This window comes from Vicugna pacos, chromosome 1 (genome assembly GCF_048564905.1).
Source record: "Vicugna pacos chromosome 1, VicPac4, whole genome shotgun sequence".
In the NCBI taxonomy this organism is placed as follows: Eukaryota; Metazoa; Chordata; class Mammalia; order Artiodactyla; family Camelidae; genus Vicugna; species Vicugna pacos.
In genome coordinates, this window is record NC_132987.1 from 94,057,094 (window position 1) to 94,083,930 (window position 26,837).

The following is a 26,837-nucleotide window of genomic DNA, read 5'->3' on the forward strand; positions in this document are numbered from 1 at the left end:
AGTTATTTTTTAAAGACTATTTTTAGAACAGTTTTAAGTTCACAGCAAAGTGAAAAGAGGCATAGAGATTTCTCAGATGCCCCCTGCTCCCACATATGGATAACCCCCCCCATTATTAATACATTTGATGGTACATTTGATGGTACATTATGATGTAGGTTCAACAATTATAATTATAATACCAAATGTCTATAGTTTATATTATGCTTCAATCTTGCCTTCAAGCTTGGTGTACATTCTAAGTTTGGACAAAGGTATAATGACATGTGTCCATCATTACAGTGTCATACAAAATAGGTTCACTGCATAAAATCCTCTGTTCTCCATATAGTCATCCCTCCCCACCACCTTCAAGCCCTGGCCGTGACTAGTCTTTTTACCGTCTTCATAGCTCTGAATATTCAGAATATCATATACTTGGAATCACACAGTATGTAGTGTTTCCCAGTTGGTTTATTTCACTTGGTAAATATACACTTAAGTTTCTTCTATGTCTTTTCATGGTTTGATAGCTTATTTATTTTAAGTACTGAATAATATTCCATTGTCTGGATGTACCAGAGTTTGTTTATCTATTTACCTGCTGATGGACATTTCAACTTCTTCCAAGTTTGTACAATTATGATTAAACCTGCTTTAAACATCCATGTGCAGGTTTTTGTGTGGACATAAGTTTTCAGATCTTTTGGGTAAATACCAGAAAGCACAATTGTTGGAGCATATGGTAACAGTACATTTAGCTTTGTAAGAAACTGCCAAACTGTCTTCCAACTGGCTGTGCCATTTTGCATTCCTATCAGCAATGAATGAGAGGTCCACTGCACCACATGTTTACCAGCATTTGGTGTTGTCAGTTTTCCCAGATTTTGACCAATATAAATAATGGTATTTCATTGTTGTTTGATTTGCATTTTACTGAAGACATATGATGTGGAACATCTTTTCATATGCTTACTTGCCATTTGTGTATCTTCTTTGGTGAGATATCAATTGAAGACTGGCTCATTTTTAAATTGGGCTGTTTGTTCCCTTATTGTTGAGTTTTAAGAGTTCTTTTTTCTTTTGTGTTTTGCATAATAGTCTTTCATCAGAAATCTCTTTTATAAGTATTTTCTCCTAGACTGGGTCTTACCTTCTCATTTTCTTGATAGTATCTTTCACAGAGCAGAAATTTTTCATTCTAATGTATTTCAGCTTTCAATTATTTCTTTTATGGATCATTTCTTAGGTACTATATCTAAAAAGCTATGACTATATTCAAGGTCATCTAGGTTTTCTCCTATGTTATCTTCTAGGATTTTTACAGTTTTGCATTTTACATTGAGGTCTGGGATCCATTTTGAGTGAATTTTTGTGAATGGTGTAAGATCTGTGTCTCAATTTATTTTCTTGCATTTGGATGTCTAGCTGTAGCAGCAGTATTTGTTGAAGAGACTGTCTTCACTCCATTGTATTGCCTTTGCTCCTTTGTCAAACATTAGTTGGCAATATTTATGTAAGTCTTATTCTTGGCTCTCTATTTTGTTCCGTTCATCTATTTGTCTATTCGTTCGCCAATACCACGATGTCTTGATGACTAGAGTTTTACATTAAGTCTTGAAAGTAGGGGTGTCAGTCTTCCAACTTTGTTCGTCTCCTTTAACATTGTTTGCACTATTCTGGGTCTTTTGCCTCTCAACCTAAATTTTTGAATCAGTTTGGGAATATTCACAAACCTCTTTTTTTTTTAAATACTTAAACCTTATAAAATGTATGTATCTCTCAATATATTTTTCAGCTGGTTTTCATATGTTTAAATAAAGGAATATGTTAGCAGAGTCTTGAGCTACAGTCTAGATACAGTTGGTAGAACAACAAAATAATGTGTAATTTTTAAATCATCAAGTGTCAACAAAAGGGATATGTTACTAGGTCTAGGAGAGACCATATGCCATGTTCCTACCTGCAAAGCAATATTTATTAATGGTTACACTAACTGGTGATCAGGAAATGATTATTTAAATACGTTATTTCCCAACGTCATGAGTTTTTCTTACTATTAGAGATCATTATCTTTAAGTTCCTAAATCTAACTGATTTTTGTTACCCAATTAACTGGGTCTCTTTGGAGCAGAAATATAATTCAAAATTAGAATTTTGTGACACCTGTTACAAGTTGAACAAACAAAGCACTTTTGGGAAACCTGGGGCCAAACATATTATTAACCTGGGTGATATCTGCACAAAGTTGATGTGCCAAGGAACATGTGATAAATGCTGTTTCAGCAGGCCCAATAGGCCTTTTTGCCAATTACCATTTGGTAATGTTTCATTTCTCTCTGAAAATATGGAATCTGAAAAATCCTATGAGGAAAACATGATCTAGGCTATTCAATTCTCTTGAGATAACACATAAAATTTATTTATAATAAGGGAAATAGAATAGAAATTTTTATGTATTTTAACTGTGTCATGAAACATTTTATGAGCTTGCTGTTTTGTAATGATTCAACTAGGTAACAGAAGAAGCCCACACCTTTTATATGAATAAGAAAGAAAACACTGTTATCAAAAGTCATTTCCATCAATTCTTAGGTATAAATATGGGAAGCAAGTCACCCTAAACAGAGCGAATTACTGAACAGTTGCTATTAATGGAGCTTGATCTTAGATGAACCTATTGTATTTACTCCTTTTTAAGGGGATGTCAAAGGAAGAGGAAGGTATGCAGTATTTCTCAGACCCATGAAGCAGTTCAGGAGAGGAAGCTCCCCAGAAAAGAGTGAATTATTATTTATTACTATGAGTAGACAACAAAAGGATATTAGGGAAAAAAAAAACCTTCTAAATAATGTTTATTACTTAAGACCACTGATCATGTTTATTCCCTATCATAAAAAAGAATCCAGAATTGTTAATTCCAATTAACAAGTTAATTGGAAAACAGAAAGAATTCTCTCTTGATATTTGGTCCAAAATTCCCTAAAAAGCTGAGTAAGTACATATAATGTTTCCCCTAAATATTCCTAAAAGATCTGGAGGTCTCAGGAAATGAGGAAAAGAGTCAACACATCAATTAATTTATTCTGAAAACATCTATTGCACATCTTCAATATAAATGGTACAATGGGCATAAACTACTGTAGAAATCAAAACCCTGGCTTTCATGGATTTTACATTCCAGTTGGGTATATTCTACCACATTTTCCCTGATGTGATATTTTGCTATTTCCTTTCATATCTTTTGCTTTTAAAGAAAGAAACAGTACAGTATTTTCCACCAAGGCAAGGAGACAGGAAGGTAGCCAGGCAAGCAGGAAGGCAAGAAGGTTGTCATGTCAGTTAATTTATAGGGGAAAAAAGAGCTATGTAAATTACTACACAATGTCACATATATGTATTTCTAATGGAAATCTCTAGGTGCAAAAACAAGTATTTTAAGGAAAGATAAAGCAACAGAAAATTAGAAAACAAATAAATAATAGAAAATAAAAGATGAGTATTGATGCGTCAGTATATGGTTACATTCTTGCTGAAAGCCCCCAAGATTCTGTAACTCATTATCTGAGTTCATATTATTTTAGAATATTTAGTTCAGAAGACTTCATTTAGAAATTTCAGTTTTCAGAGAGAAGTCAAATGTAATAAACTTTATTTCCCTTGCAAGTACTTGTGATAAATTCTTCCCAATGATTTCCCAGTATGCCGATTATTTAGAAAGGTGAAGATTTTTTTTTTGAGAGAAGACAAAAAATCAGATTGGAATTGCATAAAATAATTCCCAAAAATGAAAGCCCAGAATTAAATGAAAGATAAACTTGTCCTGGTTCAAGAAATAATCTACATTTCTGGACTACAAAATAATAAGCTTCAATATTGTTCTAGGAATTTTGCTTCAATAATTATTGCGTAATAATGCTAAAGTGTTTACTACTGTGATCCTAAAGTATTTACCACCAGATCCTCCTAGACCTGTATTAATTTTAAGTGCTGTTATCTATTGTACTTCAGTAATTCTATAATGCAAGGTTGTTTGAAGGTTAATATGTGACTAGGAATTAATTATATTCTATCAACAATATTGTTTCATTAGTTAACACTAGACAGATTAAATTAGAATCTATTATTTTCCTTACAATTCCAAATGGTGAATTTGTTGCACATACCAAAAAGTAGAGACCTTTCAAAGCCTGAATCTATATTTTTCTTATTAGGTGGTCTAATTTAGTTTGTATTTAGGAAAGATTTTCAATAGGTTTAATATGACACTGTAGATTTTGTCAAAAACATTGAAATTGTTGAAAATTACCTACCAACTCTATTCTATTAGTTTTTAATAACTCATGTCAGTGACCCAATAGATTTATTAAGATTGTATTTCAGAGTGGGGGAAAGTCAGATAAAGGAAAACAAAGAATAATTTTTAAAATCTGCACTTTTCCTCCCAAAGCAATTCTTGCCATGTACCATGTAAGAAAGAGTTATGTGATAAATTTGGATTTTCACATCTAGGTGGAGTGTTTAAATTATACATGTACAGCTTGCAGGCTGAGCAGTTCTTCCAAATTCTGAAATTTTGTTCAAGTATACTACTTTCTAAATACAATGAACCACAAAGTGAAGACTTCAAATTGAATACCTGAAATCTTTTATTTTTGTGAGGAACTGCTGTCATTGAAATAGAGAAAGATGAAGTAGCTAATTAACCTTCAAAAAGCTTTTCAATCCATGCCCAGTGAAAAATGTTTACAGTATTCTGATTTATAATGTTTTCTTAGTCTTTGAAAAATGATGTAGGAAGTTTAACTGTGATACTGAGTTTGAGTTTGTCTGACTTTGATACCAAGTTCATGTTTGTCTTTGTGACATTCCATCATACGCTGGATGATAGCTTTTTATCAGCAGTTCTTCTCAAGTCAACTCACATCGCTTCCTTATTCCTATTAGAAACTCTATCTCATCTAAATAGAATAAAATACTTCTGCTGTGCTAGCTCAAACCTTTTATCCTCTGTCTGTGTTTAAAAAAGTAGACAAGTTTTGTTTTGCTTTATTTTGTTTTGACAACCTTCCTGTAATTGTTGAAGTGTAAATGCTGCTATAACTGAATGATGCTGTATAAGGTTGTGTGGGTTTCTTGTAATTTGTAGAGGCTTCTTTATTTCTCTGTTTTTTGATGTCATACCACAGGATTTTTTAAGTTAAAAATTAATGCCTGTAGGAACAGTGAAGATCCTCTCTTTAACTGTCCTCTTTTTTTTTGTTTGTTTGTTTGTTTTTAAGAAAAATCAAAAGTTTTGAGATATGAATGACTCGCACAAGAGCACCAATATATTAATAATAGACAGAGACTGGAGCTTGACCTCAGTATTGCAAACATAATGTTCTCTTCACCTTCAGTTAATCATAACACTGAACATTAATAAGGAAGCAAGGACATCTCCATCCCTTAAGATATTCCATTTAACTGAATACTTGCCTTCAACACAGAAATATACATGGATGCCTAAAGTACTCTGAGACATTTCCCTTCATAAGCATATAAAATATCCCACCTTAACACAACAGTAAATTGCATTTTTTACTTCTTTCTCTGTTTTAAAACTCCTTTTGTTGTGATTATTGCTATCTCACTGTTCTATAACACTGACTATTTCACTTGACTGACTCCTTTGTTGTAGTTGTATTAACTGCATTTATTTTTAACTTTTTTTTTTAATCTGAGGAGGAAAAATATTATTGTCCTCTTCTCAATCAGTTAATCAGAATGCCTACAAATAAAGAGGTCTTTGAAGAGCTTTTTTATTTCTACAGATTTCTCTTAGCTTTAATGTCAAATACAGTGAATGAAGATTTTTCTTTTCAGTAAAACACATTTTCTTTGTGTATTTTTAAAAGCCATTTTAGCTCACCTTTAAGAAAAAAAAAGTCTTTTGTTCCAATAGAATTCTCTTGTCTTCCCTTATTCATCATTAGGCCAAGTGCTGGGAGGAAATTCTTTGTGATTCATTCATTTTAAAATCGTCTTGTATTAATTAAGGTGGAAGTACATTTACAAGAATCACTGGTAAATGATGTGAAAAAATATTTAGCCCACTCTTCTTGATTGCAATATGTTTGTTGAAGACTTTTCGTGGTTTTCAAATTGGCATTTAGAAACTTCACTTGGTTTAAGTGATGAATGTTTTGCTTGATATAACAATACAGAAGCTAACCTTGTGTCTTCTCTTTCCCAGTTTTCAATGCACGTTTTCTAAGTGCTGCTTGCTTACTTCTTGGGTATGACAAAGGAGAGAACATGCATTTCTCTCAAAATTTAACATTAGGAAAGCTAAGTCCCAACTTAGACAATTAGCACCCCAATTAAATAGCTCTTCTAAATACCCAGTGTTTATTTATGTTATTTACATGAGTCTGATTCCCATCTCTTTTATTTTTATTTTGCTATACCCCAATTCATACCTGATGATATTCAGATAAAGAGAGCAGGTAAACTACTTGATTTAAGTCCTTTACCATCCTAACATATGTTTCCTCACTGGATGGAGAGTGGAACATTGAGCCATGAGCAGGAATATCATCCGGTGATGCAACAGGACACTAGCGTGAAACATCAGAAGTAGTATACTTGGTTGTTTGACTTTTATCAAATACACAACTAACCTATTACTGTATCAAGTTAAGGCAACTGAATTTTTAAAGGGAGTATATTTACCTACATAGTAAGATCATTATCTTCAAACATCCACTTAGAGTAACTGACAGGTTACTGTTCACCTTAAAAAAAATTGCTGCTTATGTCTGTATTCTCTTAGGCTACGACTTGCTACCCATAATACTTAGATTTCTTCATCTTATCCAAAGGTTACAGATACTGTGAAACTGATCAATACAGTTCCTTTCATAGTCAACAAGAATTATATGGAGCAACGATCCTGTGTGACTTTTTGAAAATGCTAAATTAGAGTCAGTAAGGAAAAGATCATAAGTCTGCTCTGAAAAACTGACTTTATCTCAATTTGTCTAAAGCAGCTAGTTACCTCAGTGGAGGCAATATTTGAAACCTAGAATGTAAAGCCAAAACAGAAGGTCTTTTTTTCTTTTTTATCATGAAAAATGAGACATGGTAGGGTTAAAGGGATAATTATATCACAATGCTTTTGAGCTTGCCATTTTAATAAAATGTATACATGTTCTCTAGGACCTAAACAATTTATTAATAATTTGCATTTTTAAAAAACCAATGGTGAATCCATACATTGTAAAACTGTAGCTTCTTAATGTTTCTGTACTTTGTTCCATTTGCTAAGGCTCTGCTAAAATTAATCATTCACAACAGCTCATTTATTTTTCATCTTAGTATTCTTGAAACTATTCAAGAATTTAAGAAGATGAATTTTTATAAAATATATCTTTCTTCAGAAAACATTTAATGTACAGAAAACATATAATTTTTCCTCCAAATCAAATATTTAGTATTGTTACTAATGAATCATTGGAGCCTCTGTGACCAGGCACCTGTGCTTTTATATCTTATAAGAAAGCCAAAAGATAATATAAACCCATTTTCTTGGCTCTGCTATGTATTACCCAATTGAATTCAGGGTAATTTCCCAACAGTCCGCATAGCAACCTGGGACAAGCTGTTCGGTTTTAATACAAGTGATTTTTTTTTTTTCGTATAACACCATTTTGTTTCATGGAGAGATAAGTACAGAACTTTTCTGATTAAAAAAAAAAAACCAATAAATTTCTCACTATCTGAGTTCAGGAAATCATTTTGCAACTTCCTCTATTCTTTTTCTCCTCATTTTTTATAAGAAATTCAGATTCTATACTTTGACACTTTTATAGCAAAATGTTTTTTAGGCTAGGCTATGAAAAATAAAAATGCACTGGCAATTAAGGAAATTATTTTACTTAGGTTATTACAATACGGAGACTTTGATTAATGAGAAATATTTCAAAGAGAAGGAAAGGAGCCTGAGAGTCTATAGAAGCAAGTAAAATGAGGAGGTATAGACAGGTAGTTTATGAGAGTCATGAAGTAGGGTGAAGAAAGGGTGCAGGTGGTGAGTTCTCAGAATATGCAGGGAGTCCTCTACAATTTGCATTTTCTCAAAACACAGAAGTCTAGGGTATTTCTCAGCCATCCCTGAAATCAATGTGTCGATACAGCCATACCACCTCTGAAGGCTTTTAGTGAAGATTCCTTCCTTATCTCTTTCTAGGTTCTGATGCTTGTCCACCATCTGTGGCATTTATTTCTTAGCTTATAGACAAGTCATCCCAGGCTCAGCCTCCTTATTCACATGGCCTTATTCTCTGCATGTTTCTCTGTGTGTCCTCTCCTCTTTTCTAAGGTGACAGATAATTGTATTTAGGGCCCACTCCAAACCAGTATGACCTCTTCTTAAAAAAATTATACCTGCAAATATCCTGTTTCCAAGTAAGTTCACCTTCAAAAGTTCCAGGTGGACATGAACTTTTGGGTTTTTGGGAACTTTATTCAGCCCACTACAGACAGAATTCTGGGTTAGCAAGAAATAGCATTTGGTTATCTAGTCAATCCAAGTGGCCATAAACCTTTAAAAGTAACCACAGAAAGTCATATGATTGTAAAGAACTTCAGCTCTTTCAAAGGTGAGAACTTTGTTCTCATAAATAACTGAGGACATGATAAATCAACATAAAGTGCAGACAGTTATTCTGATAAGACACAGGACTGTCTCTCACACCACTGTTCAAGACGTGTAGGCAAACTATACTTGCTAAATAGTACTCTTTCAGACTTTCTTGGTCCAAAGAGCTTTTCTTTTTCAGTTTTTATTTTAAATATTTAGTTTAAGAGCTCTGGTACCCTTTGCATTTTAAGCAAATCAGGAGTTTTTCAGATTCACAATATTCCTCTTCTCTTCCTCTGTTACGGAAATGACAGGCCAGCCAAGAAACAAGCACCACTCGGAGGGTTGATGCACTCAGATTTATTACGCTGGAGGGCTCAGAGGGGCTTCTTCTCCGAAGCTCTGAGCACCTCCACGACGTGTGCATGAGGTTTTATAGGGTTAATTACAAGCTTGGGGTATTTAGCCAATAGGCATGGAACAGCTTTAGCAACATCATTATCACAAAAGTAGAGGCAGGGAGGCAGGAAACCAACATTTTAAGGCCAGATATGTCTCTTTGAAAATCCAGCTGGCTAGCAAAAAAACATGAACAGGGAATCAGCAAACCAACAATAATTAACTCAGATTTACAAGTTAGCCCAGCAGAACTCAGATCAGTAATCCAACACTTGTTACACTTAGATTTGTGAGTTAGCTTGTTAGCCCAGCTGGGCTTTTCCTTCACACCTCGATGGGAAATGGTTGTTGGAAGGGATCTTACTGTGTCCTCATGGCTGCAGGGAGCTACGTGCTGCTCTCTGGATCCTTGGTGGTTTCTTCTTTGCAGTAAGTAGACTGGTCAGCTCCATAGGCTGGTCATTGCCCTGGGTTTCTGTATAGTCCTTGCCTTTTCTACTGGTCTCAGACATCTGTCTCTTCTTTCTAAGCCCAAACCTCTATATCCTTTCTAGTCTGAGCATGTCTATATTTCTTTCCTGGCAAGCACCAGGACTTCTGGGTCCTTCGTGTACCATGCATATTATAAGAAGGACCAGAATGATGACTCAAGCCAATCTACCATTTAACCTCTCACTGCTATCTTCAAATCATGATGTATAAATGTTAGGTAGGAAGATAAGTGGGGGCACTAGGCAGATAGGTGAAGGAGAGGGAGAATGGTCCAAAAGACGGTGTTATGCAGCATAACAGCATAAAGGGACTTTACTTCTAAATGAGTGAGTGCCAGCAAGAAACTGGTTAAAACCCAACAGCGACAGACAGTGTAATAGCAGAAAGGACTTAATTGGAGACAACCCAAAGCTCATTGTATTATAATTAACATTGCAGTTTAGCCACCCACCCCCATAGGTTTTTTCTGTAAATACAATGGGTGAGGACATGCACAAAGGAGCCAACCATGACTCAGCGCTCCAGGGGCAAGAGCTGACAATCAATGAAAAGATCACCTCTAAGTGAGGGTAAAACAAAAACAGCAGATAAAAACCAACACTTTTCCTCCCTTGTGTCAGCCTGACTCTCATTCTTGGAGGTTTACTTTTCTCCTTTTTTAAATAAATCTTTAAAAATCGTTCACTACACAACATACCGTCTCCCAGCTGTAAACTTGTCTTTTGGGTCTGACAAGAGTTGAGATCTTTACCTTTCGGGGTAACATAAATATGTATATCCCAATCTATACATATAAAGATTGAATCAGATAGACCTTTTTTGACAGGCAGTTCCACTTACTCACAACTCAGCCTCCTCTGAAGCAAAGCAAAGAGAACTATTCTAGAATACAAGAAAGGATAAGCCATTTTCTCTTCTGGAATTCACTTCTATCTTGCACCTCTCCAGCTGCAGATTCAGAATGACAGCACCAGCTTTTCACCAGCCTGACATTTTTCTTGTGATTCTCCCGCGGAACAAGCTTAGGCATCTTTCAAAATAGCATAATAAATTGTCCAGATTTTCCCACCATAAGATATCCTCCTTGTACCCTATAACACATATTTCATGTGGGATAAAGTTACCTTTCAGCTGAACTGGGAGAGTTCTATGCTTATCTTTGGGGAGATCTGGAGGTCTTGGTCAAGATAAGAATAAGAGTTAGGTAATCTGCTGTTTGAAGTCCAGAACTCCCCTGGTGACACTGCGAGTCAGTTTTTTACATTGTTTGAGGTTGTATAAACTGGTGGCTTATTCCTGTTTTAACTGCTTTACTCTCTGGCTTGGCTGCCTAATCAATGAGGAATATAAAACCCTACAGGATACTTTTTACCATGTCTCTTTAAACCAAGATTTCTCACTCATACCTTGGTGGTACAAAATCCAGAGATGAAGCAGTTTCTGTGCAACTTTGAAAGAACCCTGGGTAGCTACACCTAGAAAACTCTGAGCCCACGATTCTCACCTCTGCTTCCTTTCTCCTGATGTACTTGATTAAAGTCTTACATAATTACACCTGGTGCACCTTTGTGAGTCTTTTTCTTTTTTTTTTAATGGAGGTACTGGGTATTGAACCCAGGATCTCATGCATGCTAAGCATGCACTCTACCACTGAGCTGTACTCACCCCTGTGAGTTTTTTCAATTATCTGGACAGTCCAGTCATTGCACTGTTTAACATAATCCCATCTTCTTTTCTTTTTTAATCTTTTTATTTTAGTTTAGTTTTTTTGGGGGGGTGCATAAGTAGGTTTGTTTATTTATTTATTTGTTGATTGATTGATTGATTGATTTTTAGAAGTGGTGCTGGGGATTGAACCCAGGGCCCTGGGTGTGCTAAGCATGTGCTCTATCACTTGAGGTATACTCTCCCCTCTGTAATCCCATCTTCTGACTCAAGGCATAATAACTCCTAAAAAATAACACTGAAGAACATAACTCTCAAAATCCAATCAGTTTTTTAAGGTCATGATAAGAGAGAAAAATCTCTCTTTTCTAGGATTGTAAGTGGGAATGATGTATTTCTAGGCTATTCTGCAGCAATGCCCTCACCTTTATTATTCTGATGGAATTTATCTGGAGCATGGCAAAGAGTGATTATAACAATATACAAAGAAATGATAAATACTGAGGGAAAGAGACAATGAGATGAAGAAACAGAAATAGAGAAAGGAACATAAAGAACCCAGAAGTCCTAAAGTTAGCTTTACTACTGGACACCCCAGTTATTTGAGCAATAAATTCTCATCTACGTTTAAGTGGTAAGAGTGGTGTTTCTGTCACAGTTAATGAAAACAACTTTGACTACTATGGTATTTGAGAACAAAAGCCATGATTTATTTATATTTGTATCCCCAGTTTTACTGCCACACTCTAGGTAAAGTACTTAGTAAATGTTAAATCAAAGAATAAAACTAATAAATGTTTAAGATCACCTTAGGTGAATACTTTTGGATGTCCCCAAATTCATAAAATGGTAGGCTGATTTCATCCTGTGAGTTCCCATTAAAACATGTATGAATTGACAATATTGAATTTAAAGCAATTTGAGTTATATATAGTAGAGATATCTTAAGTTTGTAATATAATGTATAAGTGCAATACAATATTCAGGAACTATTATTAACTCTCCTTAATTAATCTGTGGGATTAATTCTCCAATACTTCTAGAATAAATTTTGGGGAAGACTCCTGAGTTTCTAGTTACTCCCTTATGATAAAATATCCTCTGATCAATAATGAATGTGTCTCCAAAACACTGACAATACCAAATTCCAGTGAGGATATAGAGCAACAGTAACTCTCATTCATTGCTTGTGGGCATACAAAATGGTACAGCTACTTTGGAAAACAATTTGACAATTTCTTACAAAACTAAATTTACTTTTACCAAAATATCCATCAACTGCCCTTGTATATACCCAAGTGAATTGAAAACTTATATCCATACAAAATCCAGTTCTTAGATGTTTATATAAGTTTAATTCACAGTTGCCCAAACTTGGAAGCAACCATGATGTTCTTCATTAGGTTAACGGAAAATACGTGCAGACCATATTATTATTGAACACTAACATGAAATGAGTTATTGAGCCATGAAAAGACATAAAATGCATGTTACTAAGTGGAAGAAGCCAGCCTGAAAGGATACATACTATGTGATTCCAATTATGTGACATTCTGGAAAAGGCAAAACTATGGATACAATGAAAAGATCAGTGGTTGCCAAGGGTTAGGAGGAGGGAGAGGTGGATAACATAGAGGATTCTTAAGGCATTGAAACTCTTCTTTTGGTACTATAATGGTGAGTACATGTCATCATTATACATTTGTCAAAACCCATAGAATGTACAACACCAAGAGTGAACACTAATGTAAATTATGGACTTTGGATGACAATGATGTATCAATGTAGGCCCATCAATTGTAATAAATGTACCACTCTGGTGAGGGATGTTGATAGTGGAGGAGGTTGTATATGTGTGAAGGTAGGGTGTTTATGAGAACTCTCCATATTTTCTGCTCAGTTTAGTTCTGAACCAAAATCTGCTCTAAAAATAAAATCCATTAAAAAATAATGATTATGTCCATAATTGTAAAATAACAAACATTTTAAACTTTATTTCAAGGCAAAACTTTCTCACTCTCCCAAGCCAGATTTGATAAGCCTCACTGTGTATAGTGGAATCAGTTGGGGGGAGGTTGATTTTTTCTCTCTTTCTACTTTCTGCATCTATGCTCATTCCTTAGCTTGCCAACCTCTATTTTATATCCTCCAGGATAGACAAGGGCACAGGTTCACAAATAGGAAGGTAAAAGTTTTATGGTGGGAGGCAGGGAGGAACGGGAGAGAAGGGTGGGCAAAAAAATTCCAACTTGTGTAAAATTGCAGTGGTAAAATGTTACCATCTCTGGGTGTGACCATTCTTGAAAGCTGGCTGAATAATGGAACTTACTTGTGAGTTTCTCTTTTGCCATGATCTGTCATTTGTAGTTTCATCGTCTATTGTGGCTGGTCACTCACTCTTAGGCACTAAGCATCTGGAGTCAATGTAGCTTATATTTTGCTGAGGTCCATTTGCCATAAAAGCTCTACTCTTGGAGAGCAACTGAGAACAATTCTCTAGTATGTGCAATCTAGAATTTCTCCTCAAGAGACTGTCATACACTCATGGTCTAGAAAATCTCTGAGTATGTAAGTTTCCCTGCCCTGTTGTGTTTGCGGGCATGAAGTAAACACAAGTTTTAAACTGCAGAGGACAATTTTGAAGCTTTCTGAGTTGTCTCCTTAAAGCATCTGTCTCTTGAATTGAGTATACAGGGAAAAAACTCACATCTACAGCAAAATTTAGCTCTCACTAAAACTCTACTTAAAAAAATAAAACAAAACAAACTCCTTCCAATGTCCCCACAATTTATATACTTGATGTGGATGAGGAGACTTAAATATGACAACATTAGGTTTCTACCATCTTTTTTGCATGTACTGCTGGTGTCATTAAAATTTATTTTGTTCTTGATTTTCAGGGGAAAATTCCACTTGAACATGCTGTTATGTTTACTAGGGGAAAAAAAAAAAAACTCCATGAGAAACCTATTTCACAAAATGTTTAGAAGTCTACGTCCTGAAAAGGGATACAATATGGGCTGAAATCCCAGCTCTCCCATTTTTATCAGATTTGTGATGTTCACAAACAGTTTTAAGATTTTACCAGTTTTTATTTCAAAAGTGGAAGCTAGAACAGTATATACCTCATAAAATTTTGGTAAGGTAAACAATTTAATATACTTAAAGGACCAGTGTATCCGAACATGGTAAATTCTCAAAAATGTAACTAAATAATCATCATTAGTTGTTAATAAAATTCTACTTCTGTATCAACATGTGACAGTCAAGTATACTTTAATTTGAAAATTATTTTATTGAAAATATGATAAAGAAAACAAGACTAAAAAAAACCCCACTATCATTGTCAAACTAATGGAGTTTGATGCAATAATGTGTTTCTGTGATACATGAATACATACTTTTAGTTTTTCACCTCTTTTCTTTCCCATTTTCTACCCTCTAATTTCTCTGGCCCTTTATTTTCAACCTTTTTTCTCCTTCTCCTTATTTTACTAATTTTTACCCATCTTCTTCCTATTCTCTTCCTTTCTACATAAACTCCATTCCCATATGTAAATCAAGAAATGCTCCAGCTTTTAATAGTTGTTAATGTGAATAAAAAATACTGCAAACCATATCAGCAAACAAAGAATGCTGAAACCATCAAGTTATCAGCGGCCGCCGCCCCACTCCCCCCTCCCCTCGTGAAGACAAGCCTGCAGCCCAGCCTCTGCAGCCACTCACAATGGTGCACCCTGAGGGGACTCAGAATAAGAAAGGACAGGTTACTGGCCCTAGGTAGCTAGGTGCTTGTCAAAGGAATGAATTCAATGAGCCCAAATGTTTGCTTCCTCCATACACAGAAAAGCACTGAATTCTTTAACCTGAGATGCCTGGTTTTCTTTAGATAACAAGTAATCTTTTATTGTTCCAACTACCTGGTCTTTGTTGTAAAGCTCCTATATATCCTAGCTCCTCCCCTACCTCTTCAGAGCAGTCCCTCAGAGCACATCTGAGAGGCTGTCATCCAACTTGTGTCTTCCCACCAAATAAAACATAACTCTCAACTTTTAGGCTGCGCATTTATTTCAGTCGACATTAACAAGTACTTATAATTTGAAAAATTTTTGAGAACTTCAGGGAACTGAAAATGTCAATGAATTTGTATGTTGCCTGAGAACACAATGTTTACAATTTAGATTCATTAGCTCTGGATAAGAAAAAAAAAGGTATCGCAATTTAATCCTTCTTAGAAGATCCATAAAGAAAGGCAGATCCTCATGCGACGAAGATTTTCCATTTATTTCATAAAGAATCTAACATCTAGTGTCTGTCTCTGAATGCTGTCTGAACTGATCACAATAAACAGAGAAGAGCTTAGCAGAATGAATGTCTTTCGTAATCAGGCATTACAGGGTGTGGGAATAGGGTGATAAGTTCCTGTTCTGTTTTATTTTATAGAAACAGGAGAAATTACATGGATGAAAGAGATCAGGTAGATTATTCCCTTTAGTTCCCCTGAATTTCTTATACTTAAGTATGGTATAAGACAAGAAGATGAAAAAAATCAAGTTAGACACAACATTGAAAGCACGGCCTCCTAAAAGAAGAGTCCTTTGTGATCAAAGCCGAGGAAAATTTTGCAGACAAGAAGTATGGAATTAAATGACCTAGTCATTTAACAGAGTTGCAAATGCCTATTGCCCAAAGCTGAATAAGTAAGGAAGAGGTATAGAGGATTAGAATAAAATGAATCCTTCTGATACCAAGCAGACCCTGTGGGGTCCTCCCTGGTATAAATCTTTCAGTGTTCCCAGTTTCTTGTTTGTGGCAATAGGCTTAATTCAAGGTCTCTTTGACCTTCCCTGAATTTCAAAGGGCAGATTTAAACAACTGCTCATCTGGGAAGGGAGGGAGTGCAGAAACAAGGGAGGGGCAGTCAAGAAACAATACTGCAGCCTTGGGGCAGGATCTGGTTCCTCCTCCTGGAGTGTAACAATCTTCTGCAGGAACTAAGGCCCCCTAACCCCTGCCTCTTATCATGGCTGAGCAGAATCTTGGGAGATAGTTTTCTGGGGGATATTGGGTCCACCAGATTGCCAGCATTGTGATTAAAAGCAACTTTCCTTTTGTTACTAAGGTTGTTGCCCCCAGGATCATACCCCTGCCCCTCCCTGAAAAAGAAAGGAATTAGTCTTATCTAAGTCTCAGGAAGCAGCTGCAAAGAGAAGAAACAAGAATCCTTTAGAACCTGTGCAGCCCAAGATGACAAAGGATTTGACTGCCAGTGGACTTTAAGCCTCATCATATGGTCACTGTAATTTAGTAGCATGCTGAACGACACACCCACCAGCTCTATGGCAGTTTACGATTGCCATGACAACAACTGGAAAAGCTCCTACCAGGACAGGAAACAAAGGCAACTGGCTCCAGCATCCCTGGAACAAGGACATGATGGTGGAAGCCTCCCATAAACATCCACGTGGCCTGAGCCACAACTGGAGCTCTCTCTACAGGCCGTCTTGGCTGACAGCTCACCGATCGAGCATGCTCCTACCTTTTCTTCTTTTGAGAAATAAAGCAGCTTCTACACTTTGTCCCTCTGCCTCTGCTGTGAAATCTTTCACAGCCGGCGGCAAGGACCCACATTTTGGTGGGCCTCCTAATTTAGGGGGTCTCTCTGTCCACCAACACTTCTCTTAAACAACACCTTACCCACATTTAAAATAGCAAATGTTTACCTTCAGTTGTTTCCATCCAACTTGTATCCATGTCTCATTCCCATTAGAAAACGTATTTAACAGTTCAAACAAATGAGTCAGCGTAACAGGCAACAATGAAAACCATTTTGGTGTCATCAATAATTTGTAAGAAATAATTGTAAATAAAGGCTTTGGTCTTTTCCCATTTCTATTCCATTGACATTGATTAGTTTTTAATATCCGTATATACTCATATTGTCCTAAAAGTAAACACATGATTTATAACCACATTGACTCCTTTTCTATCAAACTTTCTCATTTCTGGGTCAATGAAAAGAGAGCTAGATGGACTGTGTATATAAAATTGTCTAAACTGAAAGGGAGAAACACCTAAAATATGCATCTGTGAGTTATTATATGCATTGTCCCCCTTTCCTTCTGCAGAAGGAAAGGAAACTCAACTTTCCTAATAGAAAGAATCTGTCCTTGGGGAATATAAAGCTGGTAATGAACAGTTCTTATTCATTGGAATGTAAGTAAATCTCTCTGGAGAAAAATAAAACAAGTGTTTTAGTGTTTCAACCCCTGGAATGTTTCTGGATTTTATCCCCCTTCAACATTTAAAAGTGTACTTCCACAAATGTAAAATCCCTTACTATATTCAGTCATCTTTCAAGTAAAGGTTTGTCCTTTAATTCAGGTCCCAAGTTTCTGTTTTAGTTTTGTTCAGAAAGCCCTAACTGTGCAGAAACATGAAAACATTTTCTCTACAGTCTCACAAATATCACGTATCATATTCTATTCTTTTTTTTAATACGTATTTGTGTTATGAGCTTTTTTTTAAAAATTCCGACTTTTTTCCCTCTCATAGTGACACTCACTTTTTGTTGATCAAAAGTTAACTTTTTATTTTAGATGTCTCTGGTCTTTGCAAAAACTCTTCTTTTAGTTACATGTATAAAGCTCCAAGGCTTAGGGCACTTTTTTCGTTCTAATAATATCAGAGAGGAAAGGGATTGAAAATACCAAGTTAAATAGAAAATGATGGGAGTAAAAGTGGACCACAGGCTACACAATGCATCTGGGAGTGACCTGATCTCAACACTTCATCTGGAAAATTATATAAGTAGGGAAGCAGGGATGAGGTAATTTGTCCAGTGTTGCTATTTGGGGTGAAAAGCGAGTACAGTCTGTTTTGTGAGGTTTTGGTGTCATCCTTACACTCAAGGTCTTTAATCCTAGAGATTTAGGATGAGAAAAAATATTATCTCAGTAGAATAATATTAAGTTCAGAACACTTCAACTCTCAGTTGTGAAACTTAGAGGTTATAAGAAGTTTAAAAGCTAACCACACATCAGCTAGTGAAAGGGCACTGCTCCAGTGACCCAAACGCCTGATAGCCTCTTCCTCTGGGTAGGACAATGAAATCGCCCTAAACCCACACAGGCACTCTGCCGTCGACTTTTCCAGTGGTCGCTCATAGACACTTTTATCCCAGTTGGTGTCCACAGGCCATCATGCACTGTATCAGTGGTAATCTCTCTCTCCATGCACTAATTGTCACACACAAATTCTCTCCACCCACCAATATTCTCCACACACTCTTTCCATAAACTAACAAGCAGTAATATTAGCCAGTACTTCCAAAGAGCTGGCCATGGTCCTGCTACTCGATGTGCATTACAAACTAATGATTCACGACAAACTAATTATTATCCCTATTTACAAATGAGGCTCAAAGAGACCGAGTAACTTGCTCACAGTCCCTCAGCTGGCTGGGTCTTGATCTGAGCTCAAGGTACCTGGCCCCAGAGCCCACATTTTCCACCATTATGTCATACTGACTTTCATTAAACACAGCTCCCAAGTAATGTTAGTAAATACCTTGTACCAACTTAGACCAACTGGATGGGACAACATAAGAGAAATAGTTCAGGAGAATTCTGATGTCAGAAATCTTAACAAGAGCAATAATTTTTAAATTTAGTACATGTATACATTCCAAACTGACCATTACCTTTATTTTCAGCTTCTGGAGAAATGGTTGTCATTCATAGAAAGTCATTTTTCTGGGGAAAAAAAGCAAAAATTTCAAATTATGAGGGTTACATTATTGAAAACAATTAACTTAATTTTTTTTTGCCTTCCTCACTTCTCCCACCATGATCTATGTTTCCTTAAAATTGTACTTAAATGTATATAGATTATTTCATAATGTTAATATCCCTTACATTATTAAATTCTGTAAGTGAATTTAAGAAAAATATCCACCCACTTACTATGCAAACTGTTACACAAAGAAGACAACCCCTGCATGGTGGTTGGATAACATTAACTTTTATGACAAAGCTGAAGTTTGTTTTTTGTTTTTTTTTAAATTTCCCACAGCATATTATTTTGGTAAGTTTTAACACAAAATTAGCAGTTATTGACATGCAAAAAATATCCAAGTATCTACTTATTTATTTACTTCATTAAAAACATTTAAATACTTGGTCCTGGGAGTATAATGCTAAACAAGCCAGACAAAATCTCTGCATTATGGAGACCACATGGCTAATGAGTGCTGGAAATATTAAAGCAAATTTCTTAAGGAAAATAAAAAACAAAAGTGAATAATGAAAGCCAGTATTACATTCAGAGCCAAGTATATGAATTTTGATTCCATTCTAAGTGAAAATATAAATGGCATCTATTCTCTGTAGGAGGAGAGATCTGAATGCTGATAATGCCAGGACAGGTGCATCATCACATGCGTTGTCTAACATACAATTTTATCACTTAACTGATCATTCTTAATTGTCTATGAGTTGGATCTAGAATTCACACCCCTGACATATATCATTAGCGTATTATAGGCAGCCTTAATGGATAAAATGATTAGCTAAGGTATTAAGAAATAGATTACTTTTATGGAGGTAATAATACAAAGGAAAATATCACAAAATTATTTGAACCGAGGACTACTATTAAACCAAAACGTAACCCATTATAGTGGGAAATTATTACCTCTCTGCCTCTACCCTGCTGCTGGCCACCATCCACCCCAAATTAGAAAAAGGATCACTTGAAAAGATGAAAAGTTCCAAAGTGTCAGACTAAACCTATTCTTTTATTTATGTTTCCTATTTATACACACACACACATATATATATATATACATACACATACACACACATATATTCACACATATATACATACATATATATAAATACAAACATATGCATGCATATATATATTTAAAACAAGGAGAGGATGAGGGTGAGTGAGGAGGCCATGTATGAGTGGAAATTCTTTCTTTCCTTGTCCTCCAACCTTGATGAGTAGAAAACTCTTTAGCTATCCTAAGCCTTAATTTCACACAGTTCCCATGCCAGCTCCTCCTCGGGGTATCTGGTCACCCCAGTACTGCACTGTCTTTGACGTCTCATAAGAGGGTGTGTTGGGGGGACCATAGCTAGTGCATTAAATTAAGAATATGCAGATTATGAACCTGCTGAATGCAGGCACACAAGCTGCCCACACGGAATGGGCAGGTAGCTCCCTCAGCATCTGAGTCCCCACTTTGGGGACTTGAAATCCATGGAATTGTTTTGTTTGAAGGTGCAATTTCAGTGCACCCAAACAAAGAAAGTAGAGTCACAAGATGGTTACTTACATATCCCAGAAAGGGATCGGGGTGGGAGGTTGGGCACAATGAGCTGGGGGAAATGAAATCCTCTCTTCTAGGTCAAGACAGAAAGCAGGGTACCACTCATCTATTGCTTACAAGGTGTATGGGGCTGTAGTTTTAATGGCCTTAAATCTAAGTGGTTATTTTAAGAGGTGCCCCAGAAAAAGCAAAGTGGGAAGTGATGGCAGGAATCCTAAACCCAAGTTCTTATCTAAGTGTCCAGACTCTGGGTGTGAGCAGGGTTATCACACTGCAAAATGCTTATGCAGCAACTCGGAAAAACAAAAGTTGTTTTTCTCATCACAGAAGGGCCTATACTCTTCTTTTCTATCTGCAATCAAGGTATTTTTCTGTTCTCATGACTGAAATAAAATAAATAAAATATGCCCTTACATTCTGTTTAGTTTTTAGAAAAAAGTTTTTTTCTAGAAACACCCTTTAATGTTCAACTGGCCCTTTTGTATAGGAGGTGGCTCCCTTATGGTGCATCGTTTGGAAGGATATTGTTTTCTATACTGACTTTAATTTATGAGCAAAATTATTGAGCAACAAGCCTGATATCTAGGTTTCATATCTTGCAGAAAAATTTTTAAAAAAATGTAAGGATACATAAAATTTTTAAAAAGGAAAGAAAAGAAAAAAAGAAAGGAAAGAAAGGAAAGGAAACAAAATCACTTTATTTGACTTAAAGGAAAATGAGTGAAATGGTGGGAACTTACTGTCTTTATAGAAAAAAAAACAGTTCATATTTTCTGGTTACACTGATATTTAAAAATCAGCCTTTGCAACAAAAGAGTATCTTGACTCGAGGAAGCACTTTACTTCACCAGCTCAATAACTGGACAAATGAATCATAGGTGATGTGTATAGTAGAGCACATAGGAAGGAAGAAGCTAATATAATTGCAAAATATAATAAAAACATCTGTAGTATAAGATCATACCAAAAGACCTACACCCTAAGACAGATCAAAATTTTAAGGGTTATGGCATTTCTGTCATTTTGATATAATCATGTCTTCAAGAACTAATTTTTAACTTTTTATTTTGACATAATTTCACATTTTCAGAAGAGTCATGATAATAGGACAAAGAACTCCATAAATCCTTCATCCAGATAAATGCAACAGTTGTTAATATTTTGCCAAATTCCCTCTCTCCCCTACCCCTGGTTGTCTTTCATAATACTGACATTTTTAAAGATTACAAATGAGTTGTTTTGTGGAGAATCTCATAATTTGATTTGAGCTTATCTAATGCTTCATTGTGACTACATTTAGGTAATTCATTTCTGCAGGAATGCTACTCATCATGTTTTCATTCCCTCTTCACTGTTCTCTCTCTCTCTCATGCACACACACACATTACTGAATTAGTTGTAGACATCAAAACACTTTATCCACAGTTATGAATTTTTCTAAAAACTAAACAATATAAGAGCATATTTTATATAGTTACAGAAATATAATGTTGATATAATAATTTTATGTAATATTCAATTTCTATCAGTGTTATCAATTTTTATGGTAACTTTTCCCTAATTCAGGATTCAATATAGTATCATACATTGTATTTAGTTGTACTGTCTCATAAAAATGACAGTAAACGATTATATCTCTACTGAAAATGTAGGAATTCATGAATAAAGAAGAAGGGAGGGAGAGATTTCCATTACATTAGAAATCCAACTTATAAATGCAGAGGAAAAACAGAGCTAGAGAATTATCCTTTTGCAGTTGTCAGAGTATCAAATGATTCAGGCAAGGACCATCAACAGTTAATAAAACATTTGGTAAAAATTTGAAGAGAAACACAATATTTACATAGTCTAGAAGCATTTCCCATATCTTTTGTATTAATTGCAAAGAGAAAAATTTTATAGTGTAAATTTAATATTATAGTGTAAAACCTGGTGAGCCCATTTGACCAAGTAATCAAAATTAACATCACCAATAAGGGGCAAATTGATACAATGTGTCTTTTGAACAAGATGCACTGGGAACACAACATTTATTCCTGCCAAAAATATATAATCTGACTCTAGTCATGAGGAAGTATATGTAGTCATTTGTCTAAGGGGATAAAACACTAGTCAGGACAGTAAAAATAGCTACCCTAATGGAGCTCATGTTATGAGGAGTATTGGGAAGAACAAAGGAGAGTTGATTAAAGAAAATAACAAAATGAAATTGAAAAATTAAAAATCAAAGAATGGTCTTACATTTAGAGTCAGATCAATAGTGTGATTCCATACCAACAAAGAATAAACATAATGAAAATTATCCTCTGTTGCAGTTCAAATCTGACTGCTGATAATAATAAATCTGACAAACTCAAATTGAGAGACATATACAAAACAATGGCACACAATCTTCAAAAACATGAATATCACAGAAAATGACAAAAGGCTGAAGGATCATTAAACTTATCTATAACTGCAAAGCTCAAAATATTTATGCAGAAATGAATTCATACTGAGTAAAAATTTCTTAGAAATAACCATTTTTATAGCAAGTTTCAATTAAAGTGGGTGTACACTGAGCAAACCCACAGTATAGTATGAAGGTTTTGATGTCATTATAAACATGTTCACAATTTACTCTGCTTTGTAATGATATTTTAAAAACCCTTTAATGGATTATAATCCTGGTGATCTTGATTCACCTAATTAAACTGTGTATAATTATCACACATTGAACTATCTCAGTAGAACTGTGTTAATTTCCAGAAACTATGAAAATGTTCTAATAGTAAATTATAATAGGTGAGAAGAGATGGAATATTTATTAGTGGTTATTTCTGCTTAAGATCTAAAATATAAGTAACTATATGTTATATTAGGAATATAGCTCTATTTATCAGAATTAGATTTACACTTGTAAATAAAATGGCTTTTAATTCAAAATGTTAATTGATAAATGAAGTAAGACTTTTTTTTTTAATAAATTTATATGACTGTTAAGTACCAGATCTGGCAAAGTTAGGTAAGTGCTATGTGAAACAAATTGGTATAAACAACCTTTTCTTCAAGTCATAAAATCTTAAGAAAGTTATAATCTTATTCTCTAGCTCAAGAAGAAGAATAAGTTCTCCTATGTTTTTTGTATAAGCAAATCATAATTAAAAGTTATTTTTTGATACAGAATTTCCACTTTCAACAATTTAATCAAAAAGAAGGTTCCCAGAAGGGTGGTACTAATGTGGAGGGAACATTTTGGAAATGTGCAGAATTATTTTTAGTTGACACAATAATTGATATGGTTCCAAGTATTCATGTGGCTAAAAAGACTATGAATACAATTCGTACTTTATTTGGTTCAGAACTTTACCAAGTATCCCAATTTCAAAATACCAGGAGCGTCATCAGCAATGCTGCTGATGTTTTTTGAGTTGTCAACACACACACTCACACACATACACACTTCTATCATTTATTTTGAGTTCTTGAATTTGCAATCATTTCACATGTGGATACAAACAGTTGACTGTTCAATTATATATTTTTTTGTATAGAGATTGGCAAACTAAGTTCTTGGGCCAAATCAAGTGTGCCATCTAAATTTGCAAATAAAATTTTACTGGAACATGGCAGTGTTCATTCATTTGCATTGTCTATGGCTTTCTTTTGTGCTACAATACCAGACTTGCATAGTTACAACAGAGACTACATGGATGACAAGGCTAAAAATTATTAGCATCTGGCCCTTTATGGAAAAGTGTGCACACCTATGTTCTAGTGTATCATTCTCAAGCATTTACGTATTTACATTTATATTATTTCAGTAAAACTTGTCTTCTCTTTATTTCTCCATTATATTGTATTATGATATCATACAAACTTTTAAACATTGTTTGTGTTCTCTTAACATATGTGTGAATTTCACTTCAGGATAAGAAAGGAAGCATTATGACATATATGCTACATGAAAGGAGTTTGGGGACTGATAGAATTGTGAGTACACTAAGAGAAGTGTCAGAGATAAACAAAAATTATTAACTATAAGAATTAGTACAGTTTCAGTTTTAATTGTAAACACTTGAGAATAGAAAAAAATCCACTATTTAAAGCATGTATAAACAAAATATGGCATATCCATATAATGGGATAATCTGTCCATCCAAATATAGTTGTGGAAACATATTTCAAGACATGGAATTTTATACATGATCTATTCTTTTTTAATTTTTAAAATCTTTTAGAGTATTGTTAAGTATACACATTGTTACATAAAAAAATCTCTAGAACTTTTCCATCTTCCATGACTGAAACTCTATACTTACAAAACAATTCACCATTTCCCTGTCTGTCCAGCCCATAGAAACTAGCATTCTACTTCCTTTCTCTATGAGTTTGATTACCTTAGATAACTCATATAAATGGAATCATGCAATATTTGTCTTAATGTCACTGACTTATTTCACTTAGCATAATGTCCTCAAGATTCATCCATTGTTGTAGCACAAGAGTTCATTCTTTTTAATGGTCGAACACTATTCCATTCTGTGAGTATATCATACTCTTCCCATCTATTCCATGTAGATGTAGGATACTTTCATGTCTTGGCTATCGTGACTAATGCTGCTATAAACATGGATATGCAAATATTTCTTCAAACCTTTTTTTTTCAATTCCTTTGAATATATACCCAGAATAGGATTGCTGGATCATATGGTAGCCTTATTTTTAATTTTTTGAGGAACGTCTAATAATTATCCATAACAGCTTCACCCTTTTATAATCCTACCAACAGTACACAAGTGTTCCAATTTCTCCACATCTTCACCGGACCTTTTTTTTAGTATTATCCACCCTAATTAATGTGAGGTGGTATCTCATCGTGGTTTTGACATGCGTTTCCCTGATGACTAGTCATGTTGAGCATCTTTTCATATGCTTGTTGGCCATTTGTATATTTTTTGGAGAAAAATCTATTCAATTCCTTAGCCCATTTTTAAATCAGGTTTTTGGTTGTTTTGTTATTGAGTTACAGGCATTCTTCACATATTCTGGATACTAATCCCTTATCAAAATATGGTTTACAAATATTTTCTCCAATTCCATGGTTTTCCTCTGCACTTTGTTGTTTGTTTCCTTTTCTGTGAACTGGCTTTGCACACGGGGACTTTTCACCAATCAGTCTGGCTAGAGATAGGGGCATCTGAAATCTTCTGTGGGTTTGCATAACCACAGTCTGGACTTACACATATAATTCCCCACTTAGGTTTGCTGGTTTCTTTCTCAAGAGCATGTAGTCTTTTGCTTTCACTGGTGTCTGTCTGCAGAGTCGCAGCTTTTTTGGAGCTACAGCAGCAACCCACCCTGCTCACCTTTGTTCTCAGTGTCCCCCACACTTCAAAAGTTTGCTGGCTGCCTGTCAGCATCTGAGTCAGGCAAGACAGATCCTACTCCCTTCAGAAGCTCTCCAAAAGCCAGGACACAGGACACATGCTCCCCCTTTCCCCTCCCTGTGGGAGAAGCCACAAGATGAGTGCCTTCTCAGAATCTCCCTGAGCTATGCCAACTGCTGTCTGTGGTACAGAGGTTCCTTTGGTGCCACAGCCAGCCATTTGTGCTCTTCCTTGTTTCTGCAGCTCATAGACATCGAAAATGATGCCGTTTCCATTCAGGTTCCAGGTCAGGTGAAAAAGAAACTGATCCCTCAGGCAGTCAGAACGTAGAACACACATTCCACGCTTCTCTTTCCTCACAGGGGAGAAGCTGCAACCTGGACTGAAATGTACCAGGTTGGGATCGGGGCAATAATGGGTAAAGAGAAAAAGTTGCTTTTATCCGTTTTAATGTGGCTATTCTCCGCTCTGCATCTACCTGTGGTATTGCAACTTCTTAACTGATTTCTGGAGTTCTCCTAAAGATATTTTATATTTTTATGTTTATATAGATATATTTATATATCTTTATATTGTTCTTAAGTCAGTGTTGGGGAACAATAGCCGGGACTTCTCAATCTGCCCCTTTCTGATGTCACTCCTCTCACACATACTTTTCAACTTGCAATTATATTGGCGATACACCAAAACATACACTTTCTCTCATAATACATTCTCCACTGTAATTCCTGGGTGATAGAAATATAAAGAATTTTATTTCCTTCTACTTTCTTTTTGTATTTTTCTATCAGGATTATTGGTTACTTTTGCAAACAGAATATTTTTTGATAACTAATATTATATCAGGCTTTAGACTGAATTCCTGATCTTCCCCTCCAAAAACACTCCTGCATCCAGTCTTCCCAGATACCTTGACTTATATGGAATCCTATCATTTCACTTGCTCAATTCAGAGAACTTAAAGCTTTCCTTG

General features: G+C 35.2%; 1 long non-coding RNA gene across 1 annotated transcript in view; it reads right to left on the bottom strand.

Moving 5' to 3' along the window:
• Positions 1-26,837, bottom strand: part of LOC140699310 (uncharacterized) — a 511,866-nt gene that overhangs the window by 217,188 nt on the left and 267,841 nt on the right. Inside the window, exon 3 of the long non-coding RNA XR_012077373.1 lies at positions 18,861-18,912. This is a non-coding gene — a long non-coding RNA (uncharacterized lncRNA). The remainder of the gene's footprint in view (positions 1-18,860; positions 18,913-26,837) is intronic.